This window comes from Heptranchias perlo, chromosome 2, assembly GCF_035084215.1.
Source record: "Heptranchias perlo isolate sHepPer1 chromosome 2, sHepPer1.hap1, whole genome shotgun sequence".
In the NCBI taxonomy this organism is placed as follows: domain Eukaryota; kingdom Metazoa; phylum Chordata; class Chondrichthyes; order Hexanchiformes; family Hexanchidae; genus Heptranchias; species Heptranchias perlo.
The window spans coordinates 95,109,471-95,123,288 of record NC_090326.1 but is presented as its reverse complement, the minus strand read 5'-3'; the positions used below and the strand labels follow the sequence as shown (position 1 = coordinate 95,123,288).

General features: G+C 45.9%; 1 protein-coding gene across 1 annotated transcript in view; it reads right to left on the bottom strand.

Moving 5' to 3' along the window:
* The window catches only part of calcr (calcitonin receptor), a 236,995-nt gene extending 224,145 nt beyond the window's left edge, over nucleotides 1-12,850 (bottom strand). The window contains exon 1 of the mRNA XM_068004501.1: nucleotides 12,614-12,850. The gene's annotated coding sequence lies outside the window, so the exon portion shown is untranslated. The remainder of the gene's footprint in view (nucleotides 1-12,613) is intronic.
* Nucleotides 12,851-13,818: the final 968 nt, after the last annotated feature.

Sequence of the window (13,818 nt, the reverse complement as noted above, 5' to 3'; positions counted from 1 at the left end):
AGAGCAAGATGAGTGATATTAAGATGGAAAAAGAAAATTTTAGATTGGTTAGTTAAGCTAAAAGCAGACAAAGAGCCATGGCCTGAAAGGATACATCCTAGAGAAATGAGGAAGGACATTGCAGAGCCCCAGAATTTGACCTACTCTTGTAGCCACATAAATATTGTAGCTACAAGAGCAGGTCAGAGGCTGGGTATTCTGCGGCGAGTGACTCACCTCCTGACTCTCCAAAGCCTTTCCACCATCTACAAGGCACAAGTCAGGAGTGTGATGGAATATTCTCCACTTGCCTGGATGAGTGCAGCTCCAACAACACTCAAGAAGCTCGACACCATCCAGGACAAAGCAGCCCGCTTGATTGGCACCCCATCCACCACCCTAAACATTCACTCCCTTCACCACTGATGCACCATGGCTGCAGTGTGTACCATCCACAGGATGCACTGCAGCAACTTACCAAGGCTTCTTTGATAGCACCTCCCAAACCCACGACCTCTACCATCTAGAAGGGCAAGGGCAGCAGGCATATAGGAACAACACCACCTGCATGTTCCCCTCCAAGTCACACATCATCCTGACTTGGAAATATATCGCCGTTTCTTCATCATCTCTGGGTCAAAATCCTGGAACTCCCTACCTAACAGCACTGTGGGAGAACCTTCACCACACGGACTGCAGAGGTTCAAGAAGGCGGCTCACCACCACCTTCTCAAGGGCAATTAGGGATGGGCAATAAATGCTGGCCTTGCAAGCGATGCCCACATCCCATGAACGAATAAAAAAAAATATTTCAGGGCTCTATTAAGTGGATGTATGCTGGAGGACTGGAGAGTGACCAGTGTAGTGCCTATTTTTCAAAAGAGATAAAGAGCTCATCTAGGTAATTACAGGCCAATTTGCTTAATATATGTGGTAGGGAAAATTATAGTCTTTAATTGAGGATGAAATTAGCAGTTTGACACAACTGAGTGGCTTGCTAGGCCACTTCAGATGGCAGTTAAGAATCAACCACGTTGGTGAGGGACTGGAGTCACATAAAGGCCATACCACAGCAGGTTTTCTTCCCTAAAAGACACTAGTGAACCAATTGGGTTTTTATGGCAATCGGCAGCTTCATGGTTACTCTTTTACTGATAACAGCTTCTTTTTCTCCAGATTTTTCAAACTGAATTCCAATCCTCAAACTGCCATGGTGGGATTATGAAGTCACGTTCTCTGGATTATTAGTCCAGGACTCTGGATTACTAGTCCAGTAACATAACCATATGCTACCATGTCATATATCTAGAAAAACAGAAAATAGTAGCCAGTACAGAATTCAAAAGGGACAATCATGCTTGAATTCCGAGAGGAGGTAACAGATATGGTAGATGGAGGGAATGCAGCGGATGTACATGGACTTTAGTAAAGCCTTTGACAAGGTACCACATGGGAGATTACTAGAGAAGATTAAGGAGTACAGAAATACAGGGAGGATAGTAAACTCCATTAAAAATTGGTTAGAAAAGAGAAATTAGACAGTAGGAGATAAGGGCAGTTTTTCAGAATGGTTGGAAGTGGGTAGTAGTATCCAACAGGGTTCAGTTCTGGGGCCACTTCTGTTAACTGTGTATATCAATGATTCAGATATAGACCTAGAGGGAGTGATGTTGACATTTGCAGATGATATCAAAATAGGAAGTATAGTTAATTCTTTAGAAGCTGCAAAGGGATATTGATAAGTTAGAGGTACGGGCTATTAAGTGCAGATGGAAGTCAATATTAGTAAGTGTGAGGTGAGGCATTTTGAAAAAATATTAACAGCAGTAATTATACTCTGAATGGAAATAGACTCAGTGCTGTAGAGGAACAGAGGGATTTGAGGGTACAGGTTAACAGGATATTAAAGGCAGCAATTCAGGTTGATGGCCAGTAAAAAAAGTGCTGATGGAATTCTAGGTTTTATCACAAGAGGTGTAGAATATTAAAACCCAAAAGGTAATGTTGAGTCAGAATAAGACCTTGAGACAGAATAAGAGCACTACGTACAGTATTGGTCTCAACACTATAGGAAGGATATTGAGGCTTAAGAGTGGGTAGAATGTAGATCCACTGGGATACTGCCTGGTATGAAGAAATACAAATACAAAGAAAGACTTGAAAATTTGGGCTTTTTTTTTATTCGTTCATGGAATGTGGGCATCGCTGGCGAGGCCGGCATTTATTGCCCATCCCTAATTGCCCTTGAGAAGGTGGTGGTGAGCCGCCTTCTTGAACCTCTGCAGTCCGTGTGGTGAAGGTTCTCCCACAATGCTGTTAGGAAGGGAGTTCCAGGATGAAGGAACGACGATATATTTCCAAGTCGGGATGGTATGTGACTTGGAGGGGAACGTGCAGGTGGTGCTGTTCCCATGTGCCTGCTGCTCTTGTCCTTCTAGGTGGTAGAGGTCGTGGCTTTGGGAGGTGCTGTCGAAGAAGCCTTGGCGAGTTGCTGCAGTGCATCTTGTGGATGATACACACCGCAGCCACTGTGCGCCGGTGGTGAAGGGAGTGAATGTTTAGGGTGCTGGATGGGGTGCCAATCAAGCGGGCTGCTTTGTCCTGGATGGTGTCGAGCTTCTTGAGTGTTGTTGGAGCTGCACTCATCCAGGCAAATGGAGAATATTCCATCACACTCCTGACTTGTGCCTTGTAGAAGGTGGAAAGGCTTTGGGGACTCAGGAGGTGAGTCACTCGCCACAGAATACCCAGCCTCTGACCTGCTCTTGTAACCACAGTATTTATATGGCTGGTCCAGTTAAGTTTCTGATCAATGGTGACCCCCAGGATGTTGATGGTGGGGGATTCGGCGATGGTAATGCCGTTGAATGTCAAGGGGAGGTGGTTAGACTCTCTCTTGTTGGAGGTAGTCATTGCCTGGCACTTGTCTGGCTCGAATGTTACTTGCCACTTATGAGCCCAAGCCGAGATGTTGTCCAGGTCTTGCTGCATGCGGGCTCGGACTGCTTCATTTTGTTGGAACACAAATTACAGGGATATATGATAGAATTGTTTAAAATTATGAAAGAATGGGACAAGGTAGATAGAAGCAGACTGTTTCCAATAGTTGAGGGTTCTAGATAGAGTGCCCATAAATATAAGATTAAATGTAGGTGATTTAGAACAGAGGGCAGAAGAAACTTCTTTACACTGTGAGGCTGTGGAATTCATTTTTAGGGTTAGTGGTTGAGGCAGGAACTATGTCAGCATTCAGGATTAGATTGGATAGGTGGATGAAGGAAAGGGAATTGAAGAGATATAGGAACAGGCTGGGTAAATGTGATTAGAACTATTTTCTCAAGTGGAGGACGAACACCGACATTGACTGGTTGGGCCAAATGTCCTGTTTCCATGTTGTAACTTCTATGTATTTCTGTGAAAGAATCTCAGGCCACTCCCCTTTGGCAATTGTTATTGAGCCAAACTGGTTAGTCCATCCTCAACGATGCCTTGAGCATAGGATTTCAAACTGGCACATTTGACCTTGGGGGTCAGTAAGAGGTTCTGGGGGTCACCAGGTCATCAGATTTCTGCCCACCTGTCATCAGATTTCAATATTTTTCTGTATTTGTTGACTATTAAAGTGTTATTTGTGATGTGGCTTTCTGCCTGACAGCACTGTTTTCCTTCATTTAACTAACATTGCATTTTGGAAGTTAGGACAAGAGGGGCACTAAATTGGGCCGTGTAGCGCCCATTGTTTCAGCGCCAAACGGCCTCTTTGACATCCAAGGTGGCGTCTTGGATGCGCACGCATGTTTCCAGCGTGACGTGTACTGGACGCCACCTTGGTATAGGAGTTAGCACAGGCGCAAATACCGAACACTGGAAGCATGTAAAGTAGGGAGAAAATGCATGCAATCAGTGTGCAACAATGATTTAAAGTGATAGACACCATTTTGGACCTTAACGCTCAATTCAACGCACAGTCTTAACCCCGACCATCTGAACGTCTTACAGTGCCTGAAGGACCCCCACCAGCGCTATTTAAAGGGGCCATGCAGGTGTTGCAGGTTAGTTGCTGGATTATTGTTTCTGGCTGCTGGTAGAGTAGGAAGTGTTTTTTGAAGCTCCCTTCTGTTTACTGAGAGTTCCTAGACTACATTTGAGAGTGGTTTGGCAGGTACTGTCTTACGGTTCAAAAAGTTACAACTGTGGTTGAACAACATTCCTGGCAACCATGGGCAGTCTGCTAGGGCTCCCACAAGGCATTGAGCACGACTGGGAGCATGCAGAGAGGTCACGCACAGCAGGTCAAGCTGCGATGAGACGGTGGATGAGGAGGCACAGGGCACTGAGCAGGAGGCCCCATCCAATGAGGACCTTCCGGGACTAATTCTCTTACCTCAACATGACCGAGGAGGATTGCAAACAATGCCTGAGGTTCACCAAGGAAGCCGTGACTGAGATCTGTCAACTGGTGCGGCCACAACTGCAGCCTCAGAGCAGGGCGAGGACAGCATTGCCTGTGGCTGTGAAGGTCACCCACGGTGCTGAATTTCTACAGCTCAGGAGCATTTCAGGCCTCTGCTGGTGACATGTGCAACGTCTCACAGTATGCAGTGCACTGCTGCATAAGGGAGGTCACGGACGCCCAGTACCACATGAGGAACAGGTTCATCACCTTCCCTCTCCACAGGGACAAGCAGAACGAGTGAGCACAGGGGTTCGCTCACGTTGCTGGCTTCCGCATGGTGCAGGATGCCATTGACTGCATGCATATTGCCCTGCATGCCCCGCATATCAACTCGGCCGTCTTCGTCAACTGAAAGAGCTTCCACTCTCTCAATGTGCAGCTGTTGTGCGAGCACACACATCGAATCATGGAGGTCGCTGCCCGCTACCCTGGGAGCAGTCACGACGCCTTCGTCATGCGGCAGTCCAACAAACAATCTTTCACCCGACTCGGCAAGTCAAAGGCTGGCTACTGGGTGACAAGGGCTATCCCCTCACGCCATGGCTCATGATACCGGTCAGCAGGCCTATAATGAGATGCACGCTGCCACACATAACATCGTGAAGCACACCATAGGCCTCCTCAAACAAAGCTTCTGCTGCCTGGTCTGGTCTGGAGGAAAGGTGAGGAGCGTAGGACTGCAGTACTCCCCTGAGCGGGTGGGCAGATTCGTGGTGGTCTGCTGCATGCTGCACAACCTCACCATCATGAGGGACCTTTGCCACCAATGATTGGAGAAGACCATGAGCAAGAGGTGGAGGTGGAGGAGGCTGAGGAGGAAGAGGCTGAGGAGGAGGAGGAGGAGGAGGAGCCGGAAGAGGAAGTGGAGGAAGACGCAAGGGTGCAACAGGAACCACTCGCCTTGTCTGCAAGGGCTCTGCATGCTCACCTGATCTATGAGGTGCTTCCCCAATGGCTGGAGGAAGGGTGGTGAGAGGCTACTGGCCATCAATGTAGGAGTGTGTAGATGGCCTTGGAGGACGACCTCGAGCAGCTCTGGGCCGGGAGGGCTCGGCTTCAGACTGCACCATCTCAGCATGGGCTGCAGCAGTCTGGCCTGGCTGGCCGATATGCAACAACAGGGGCACTGGCAGAGTGGCAGGGGTGGGAGCAGGAAGGCTGCCGTCCTGAGAGAGGACAGCAGGTCCAACTGCCATGGCGCCACTGCCACTCTCCCAGGGTGGCACCTCAGCAATCCTGGTGATCAGCTGGAGAATGGATCACTGGAGTGCTGTGACGCCCTGGAAGCCCCGTTCCACAGTGGTCTCCAGAGCCATGATAGCAGCAGTCTGAGCTTCAAATGCAGCAGTCAGCCCTTGGATGGCAGATGTTTGTGCTGCAATGAATGCTGTGACATCAGTCATCAGACGCTGCATCATGGTGGGTTCCACAGGTACGCTGATGGAGGTGACCACCCGTTCCATGTTGGAAAGGATGGGCTCCAAGCTCTGCACAAAGCCCTGTGCCAAGTTGGAGCTGGACTCCTCCATGCCCCTTCTCATTATGCGCAGGCTTTCTGGCAGGCTTTCCAGTGCCCCAAGCATTTGGTGGTCTATGCCCATCAGCCGTCTTCTGTAGCCTGGCCCATCGAAGTCCTCATCTGACTCCTCTGCAGCAGAACTAGTGAGTGACCTCGCCCTCTGGCAAGCTGGCACCTGTGGTATCTGTTCCCCCCCCGCCGGCTCCTGCACACTTGTGCTCGGTGTCTCTCCACGTGCAGATCCCTCCTCTAACCTAACCTCTAAAGGACGTGCAGTGTCAGTCTCTGAGTTGGTGGAAGCAAATGTCAGATCGAGTGATGGTGTGACTTCAGTGTCCCCCTCTCCCTCCTCCTCCTCCTCCTCCTCGGACGGTGCCGCCATGTGTTCTTGGGTATCTGCAATGACAAAGGGAAACAGGTTGAGTTGTGGAGTGGGGAGAGGATCAAGTAAGAGGTGCGTGCTGACAGCATCTGCAGCACGTGAGTCAGAAAAGATTATGGGAGGAGGGAGGTGTGGAAAAGGAGAAGGATCATTAGATATGCAGAGACCCCCTTCATCAGGACCTCCAGCATGGCATGTTGTCACGGCTGCAGAGACAGCCCGGCCAATGATCTGAAGCACTGTCTCCTCTAAGATGAGGATGTGTAAATGTCCCCGTCGACCCTCAGGCCCCTCCTGCTGCCGGCTGTCATGCGCCATCTTCTCCTGCAAGACAGAGCCCAGTGTATCAGTGAGTATCCTGCAAGGTGTGTGGGTGATGTGCCTGTCGTGATAGAATAGCTGCCAGTTTGTGTGACCTGTGAGTGGTGGATGTGTGGCCTGCAAGTCTGGTACTATGTGCGGGTGAGATGCAGCATGCCGAGTACAGCATTGCATATGGATGGGCAGTGTTTGTTGGTGGGTGGGTGATGGGGAGTGTGATGCGTGGAGCAGTGGTGCAGTTGGTTGGATGTGCCACTTGACACTTGCATTCACTCACCTTGACCACTCGTGTCAAATCATTGAACTTCTTTGGGCACTGTACCCACGTGCGTGGTGCAATGCTCCTAGCATTGGCTTCCTGGGCCACAGCCTGCCAATACCTGTGGACCTGAAGTCTGGAAGGTCTCCGGCCATCCTGCAGATACATGTTGGCCCTCCTTTCGCCAATCCCTTCCACCAGGGCCTCCGGTGCATCATCGGAGAAGCGTGGAGCCCTCTCTCGTGCCGGTCCTGCTAACTTCTTGGCCATCTTTCCCTCCTCCTAGTAAGCTGTGTACGTGCCATTTGAAATGTGTACCTGCACCTTGAAGAGGTGCAGCTGCTGATGACGTGCGCTGCGCACGTCCGATTTTCAACTTCCTCATTCTCCGTGCAGCCTCTCAGCAGCGCGGGTAGCATTGGCTGCAGGGAGATATCATGATAAGTAGCAGGCAGCATGAAGTTCACGTTCTGCCTGTTTAGGGACCATCGGGCGCGGGGCACAGGCGCATCATACTACCCCCGCCTGAAAATAGCATCTATCGAATCTTTCCCCCGGAGTCTCTAGGATTATGTTAGTATTTGGAAGGGATCCTAACACTTGCCTGGATGAGTGCAGCTCCAACAACCCTCAAGAAGCTCAATACCATCCAGGACAAAGCAACCCGCTTTATTGGTTCCCTATCCACCACCCTAAACATTCACTCCCTTCACCACCGACGCACTGTGGCTGCGGTGTGTACCATCTACAGGATGCACTGCAGCAACTCGCCAAGGCTTCTTCGACAGCACCTCCCAAACCCACAACCTCTACCACCTAGAAGAACAAGGGCAGCAGGCACATGGGAACAACACCATCTGCACGTTCCCCTCCAAGTCACACAGCATCCCGACTTGGAAGTATATCGCCGTTCCTTCATTGTCGTTGGGTCAAAATCCTGGAACTCCCTAACAGCACTGTGGGAGAACCTTCACCACACGAACTGCAGCGGTTCAAGAAGGCGGCTCACCACCACCTTCTCAAGGGCAATTAGGGATGGGCAATAAATGCTGACCTCACCAGCGACGCCCACATCCCATGAACGAATAAAAAGAAAGATAAGTTTAATAACCAATACCCTGGAGTAGTACAGACCTACCTCGTTCAATTACTGAATCTGCCACAGTGCACAAACTTAAACCCAAACTTAACTCTCATTTCAAGGAGAATAGTCACTAGTTGGTCATTTTCTTACATAGTGCAGTTGTACTGATTAAAAGATCTGATATATGGGTAAGATAGAAATGTGTGTGCAGATGGGATTCATTTGTTTTACAGTGTTCTCAGCACATAGCCAGACTTCCCGATCTCTTTCAGACTACCCTGATATTCTGTAACAAAAGTTGTCCTTCATTAGTCAATGGAAAAGATTATCGGGCATGGTGTAAAACAGGCTACCAATTCACTATTGCTCATTTCAATCTATTGCCAGAGACAAATTTTACCCCTACTGTCTTTTGAATGAGACGTTAAACCAAGACCCCCATCTGCCCTCTCAGGTGGACATAAACAATTCCATGCCACTTTTTGAAGAAGAGCAGGGAAGTTCTCCTCGTGTCCTGGCCAACATTTATCTCTTAACCAACATCACTAAAACAGATTATCGGGTCATTTATTTCATTGCTGTTTGTGGGAACTTGTTGTGTGCAAATTGGCTGTTACATTTTCAATTACAATATTGACTACACTAAAAAGTATTTAATTAGCTGTGAAGCACTTGGGATGCTCTGGAGTCATGAAATGCACTACATAAACACAAGCTCTTTTTTTCTTAAAATCATGAAAGGATTGCATTTGGTCCAAGTGGATAGGGAATTTGAGCTAGATAGGTTAGGAAGAACCAAGGGACACAATTATCAAATATAAAAGCATGGAACTAGGTTAGATGTTAGGAGATATATCTTTTCACAGGGTGTGTGGGCCTCTGGAACAAGTTGCCAGCAGGTACAGCGAGTGCGGATTCAATGCAAGTGTTCAAGAGGGAGCTGCATGAGTTCCTCAGGGTGGCTAACACACGTATATATAGAAGGTAGGTGGGTTACTGAGGGTTGTGTCCCTCCGTCAATGTGATGTCCTGGAGCTTATTTGATTGCCTTGGAGGGAAGGGGAGGAATTTCCCAGCGTTTTTTCTTAAATTGGCCTAAGGTTTTTTTTGCTCTCTCTGGTATTTTGCTCCTACTGGGAGATTGCAATGTGTGTGCATGGCGTGGCGCGACGGGGGTGGGGGGCGGAGGGGTTGATGAGGGCGATGGTGTGTAGCAGTTACACCGTGCTGGGATGGGACCGGCTCCAGGACCAGTTGGTCTATTTCTTTTTCGTATGTTTGTCTCAGGCTGCCTCCCTTTGTGTTTACAATACCTCTTTGCGTCCTTATTCATAGGAAGGAAACAAATCCCCAGAAATGTAATGATATTTAATGATAAACTGGACCGTAGAATCTACATCTTCACATTTAGAATAGCTGCCGTAAGGTTTTTATTGTCCACCTTCTGAAAGCTGAGTGAATTAATTTTCTACGAGCGAGCCCAGATCTCCTCGGCTCTTAATAGATTTTGTTGATCCAGTTTTAGTTCTGTTCAGTGGCCAGTTATGTCCCCATTCCTTACATCAAGACTCAAATTCTTATTTCTACCAGTCTATTTGAGATCATGCCTCTTACATTCACTATCCTGCAACTTAATACTTCTTGAAATAAGCATTTAATGGAGCAAATTACGTTATGGTTGTGTATTTTTTGTCAGATAGAAACAAAATTCAGAATTATAGCTACTGGTACAATTAACATAATGCAATCAAAATCGTAGCATTAAACTGGTACAAAGTGAAGTGGATGTCATACACATTTTGATTCTGATGTCAGTTATGTATGGAGGACAATGCAAATTTAATTAATAATCTACGCAGCAAAAAAGCGTGTCTAACTTCGGTGAGCGTTGTAATTGGTTGTGCCTTTTGGAGTCCCAGAATGGCGTTGTGGCTTGCGCCATGATCTGGTTTTTCGCTTTCTACATAAAACGTGAGCGTTTGTTGGTATATCTACATTGAGCCGTTAAATACCCATAAGACCAGTTGGCCGCAGACTCCTCAGTGCTTGGTGTTGCTGAAGCTCTTTTGTTGAGTCATTTACCTCTGGGATGGACATCTGGCTGCAAGTCACATTTGATCATCCAAGAGCGGCATTGTGCATTCATGTTGTTTAGTGCAGCCTAGATATGGGGGCGAGCTGCATCATTACAGTAAATAACATTCAGTCTGTAAACTTTCCCTTTGCAGTAGTATTGGGAAAATCATCGAAAGGGTCGCTGCAATTTTACTTTGCTTTGTTACAGTATACGTGTACTTTGCAATATACTGTTAAATAAATTTTAAAATCAGCTCTGAACAGTCACCTTTCCCCATTTCTGTAGTTCGCAATTCCCGAGCTGCCCGTGGTTACATGCAGACTTTGATAAATATTTATCTGCAGTTAACCTGGGGAAAGGAAACCTTATGATACAGACTGCGTAAAGGTTCATATGCGGAGCTGCTCCAGATGTTAGCAATAATGCAAGTTTACTTTGTGAATACGGTATATAAAATAATATATAATTTAACAGCTCGTTTTGTTCTTAATTACATCGAAACTACAGGACAGAAACAGGCCACTCGGCCCAATTGGTCTAGCCGGAGTTTATGTTCCACTGGAGCCTCCTCCCTCCCAATTTCATCTAACCCTATCACCATACCCTTCTATTCCTTTATCCCTCAAGGGCTTATCTAGCTTCCCCTTAAATGCATCTATGCTATTTGCCTCAACTACTCCTTGTGGTAGTGTGCTCCACTCTTTGGGTAAAGAAGTTTCTCCTGAATTCCTTATTGGATTTATTAGTGACTATTTTATATTTATGACCTCTAGTTTTGGACTCTCTCACAAGTGGAAACATTTTCTCTACGTCTACCCTATCAAACCCTTTCATTATCTTAAAGACCTCTATCAGGTCACCCCTCAGCCTTCTCTTTTCTAGAGAGAAGAGCCCCAGCCTGTTCAGGCTTTCTTGATAAGTATATTCTCTCCTTGTGAATCTTTTTCACACCCTCTCCAATGCCTCTATAATGGGAGACCAGAACTGTGCACAATTCTCCAAGTGTGGTCTAAGGCTCGATACAAGTTTAACATAACTTCTCTGCTTTTCAATTCTATCCCTCTAGAAATGAACCCCAGTGCTTGGTTTTCATTTTTATGTCCTTATTAACCTGTGTGGCTACTTTTAGTGATTTGTGTATCTGTACCCCTAGATCCCTCTGCTCCTCTACCCCATTTAGACTCTTATTACCTAAGCAGCATGTGGCCTCCCTACTTTCCTATTTTCTGAAGTGGTTTAAAAAAGCTTGTGATCCTTTGCAAGAAGCAATATTGTATCAATTTTATTGTTTTACAAAAATTGATTCGCCCCAGTAAGTAATTGCATTGTTTTTTTCAGTTTGAACCAACTGGAGTTCATGGACGGTTTGGAAATTTGTCTGATGGTTTGTTTTGATTTACTGCTCACTCCAAAAATAATCGGACAAATGAGCCAATGGTCAAAGCAGCCCAAAACCGATTAAAAATAGATGTCTTTGAGTCTAGCCCTAGAGTCCATTTTCCATATAAAGACCTTTATAGATTCGATACAGGCACTTTTCACTTCACCTACAATGCAATCAACGTTAAACTGAGATCAGGCTTTGACAAGATAAAGGAATTAGCAAATATTTTATTTTTCAAGGCTACTTTTTTAACTTCAAATACATTTTCAAATCCTGTTTAGTAGTTTACAAAGTTTCCACTTTGAAGGCAGTGTTCAATATTCGGTCTGCTTGCCATCAGATCTTATTTGATTTTTAAAAAACAATATTCTGCCCCACATTCCCATTACGTGCAAATTTTTCCCTTATAGACAATTTGACTTTTAAAAAAGAGAGCTGTCCAAAGTGGATACTGCCTGCTCGTGAATGGAGCGGATACTGCGTTATTATCAAGTATTATTGTAGACAATTGATTACACCTCTTGCTTTAACTTGACATTCTGCTTTCCTTGAGGTAAACATTTGACATATAGGTAGACCTGTGATAGCACAGATCTGATATTCCAGTAAAAAGTGCTGTTCGGGCCGCGTTTCATCCATCCCACATACGCGCAAAAAAATAACAGTGGATTTCATGTCAGATATAGTACTAACTAATCCAACCGCCTCTCATACTGGTCGGCATGAATCGAGAACCACAATCAATGGGCGTTTGTAAGGTTCTGTTCACTAATTCCTTTCAGTGCTGAGGGATTCCCGAGTTTAATTGCTTTTGTTTTGTCTTTCTGTCACGCTTAAAAACCGGCAGCTATTTACCAAATTTAAATGTTTTACTAGATTTACGAGCCAGTTTGAGTTTCCCCATTGTACACAAAATGTTAATTAATTGTACGTCGTAATGTCAAATGTGGCACGAATCCACTCGAGCTTTGCCGTAATTGTCCCATTACAGATGGGGCTGAATTCTTGACAATAACCTGGCAGTGGCGATAAATCTTATGAATCACCACAATCTTAATGGGACTGACAGTAGAAACTGAGACTGTGCTTCCCTGTGATCATCCTCTTACATAATTACAATAAGAAACTTTTAAGAAAATGGAGAATCAATACCTAATAGATCCTTGCTCTGAAGATGCGCCGAGTGAGGCGACAGCTCTCAAATCGAATAAAACCTATTATTAAAACTGCATCTTTCTTTCTCTCGCTCGCTCCTCTCTCCACAGATGAGAAATTCCACCTGATGTGAATGTTCCTTCACGGAATGAACACAGATAGCTAGAATTCGATGAGCCGTGAGTTTGTTGTAATTCCAATCTTTTGATATTAGCTATTTCCTTCTCTCTCTCTCGCTCTCGCTCTTTCCTTCCTGTATAAGATCCTAGTTTCGATCCAATAGGGTCGCGGTCTGTGAAAGGCTGGTGTGAATGAATGACTGAGGCGGTAGCTTTCTTGTCTCCTTGCCGTTAGTGTTGGCGTTGCCTGCAGAATGTGACTGACCTCTCTCCAGACTCTGGCTGCGACTCTTAAGCGCCTCCGCTCACCACAAGCCCAGCAGCGCAAACTGAAACAGTTTCACATTCACATGTACGGACACCGCAGGGGCTTGTTTCTCTATCATCAGCCACTGCCCGGCTACAGCATTGCTTTTAAAGAAAGACCAGTTTTCTGGCAATGGCCGCTAAACCTGTAATGATGCAGTGATATTAGAAAGAAGATTGTATCCCAATTGATAGATTTTCATTACTGAAGTACATGGGCTCGGGTCCGCACAATGCAGTCTTACTATTTGCGCACAATTCACATGAATACATTAAAAGGATGATGTAGAACCATACAGATATGAATTTATTCGGAACGGTTTTCGATTTAATGTAATAGAGAAGCTTAGGACAGTTTAAAGAACTTAACAGACTCCCAATAGATGGACGTTGTTACACATTAACAGTTACACAGAACTGAGACTGGAGAATAGGCTGTAAACCCGGCGCTATCCTTCTTTGTATAGATATCCCAGGTTCCAATGGTTACGAATAGTTTTATGTTTAAGAGGGCTATACTTCAAGGGAGCGATCAGTGCCAGGACCTAAACTTGTGCTTTTAGTGGATATGCCAATCACGTTGTTTTTTTAAATAAATGCATTCAATATTAAAAACAGCAGCGGACATATTTCAATCCCCCCGCGTATTTCTGACGATATTTAAACTTGCGGCATCCTTTCCCCTGGATGCTGTACAGGCCTACAATGAACTTTATAAAGACAAGTTAAATTCCTGTAGTTAATTATTCGCTGACACCTAATAGCTGGTAAGTTATA